The sequence below is a fragment of the Mesoplodon densirostris genome, chromosome 15, assembly GCF_025265405.1.
Source record: "Mesoplodon densirostris isolate mMesDen1 chromosome 15, mMesDen1 primary haplotype, whole genome shotgun sequence".
NCBI classification, from domain to species: domain Eukaryota; kingdom Metazoa; phylum Chordata; class Mammalia; order Artiodactyla; family Ziphiidae; genus Mesoplodon; species Mesoplodon densirostris.
The window spans coordinates 34,825,427-34,826,405 of NC_082675.1; the positions used below are offsets into that span (position 1 = coordinate 34,825,427).

At 46.1% G+C, this 979-nt stretch overlaps 1 pseudogene; it reads left to right on the top strand.

The window, feature by feature from the left end:
* Window positions 1-276: 276 nt before the first annotated feature.
* On the top strand, window positions 277-691 carry LOC132503086 (large ribosomal subunit protein eL28-like; annotated as a pseudogene).
* Window positions 692-979: the final 288 nt, after the last annotated feature.

Sequence of the window (979 nt, forward strand, 5' to 3'; positions counted from 1 at the left end):
GAAAGAAATCAAAGAAGATCTAAATAGGTAGATATTCCATATCCATGGATAGGAAGAGTCACTATGATTAAGGTGTCAATCCTTCCTAATTTAATCAGTAGATTTAACAGAATCTGAATAAAATTCCCAGCAAGCTTTTTGGCACTGTCAACCAAATGATTCTGAAGTACATATGGAAAGGCAAAAGGCCAAGAATAGCCAATATAATACTAAAGAAAAAGAACAAAGCCAGAGACCTTTCCGTCTCTGGCTGCCGCCAGGAGAGGAGCTGCTGCTATGTCCACGCATCTGCAGTAGATTGTCATGAGGACCTGCTGCAGCTTCTTGATCAAGAGGAACAGGCAGATGTATAGCACCGAACCCAATAACCTCAAGGCTTGCAACTCCTTCCGCTACGACGGGCTTATTCACCACAAGACTGTGGGCGTGGAGACGGCGGCGGATGGCAAAGGGGTCGTGGTGGTCAGGAAGTGGAGATCCGGCCAGGGAAAGCCAGCCACTTCCTACATGCGGACCACCATCGACGAGAATGCCCAGGCCACCCTCAGCAGCAACCGACACATGATCCGAAAGAACAAGTACTGCCCAGATTTGCCCATGGCCGCCATCCGCAGAGCCAGCCACCATCCTGCACAGCCAGAAGCCTGTGATGGTGAAGAGGAAGTGGACCCGCCCCACCAAGAGCTCCTGAGCGATCTATCCCCTTACCCCATGCAATAGAACTGTCAGCTGACATGCCACAAAGAAAAAAAGAAGAAAAAAACCCCAGAGAACTGACAACTAATACTACCTGACTTCAAGACTTAATATAAAGCTGCAGTTAGTAAGATGGCATAGTAGTGGCGAAAGAATAGAAATAATACATCAGTGGAATAGAGAGTCCAGAAATAGACTCATACATTTATAATCAACTGATGTTTTACAAGGGAGAAAAGGCAATTCAATGGAGGAAGGATTGACTTTTCAACAAATGGTGTTT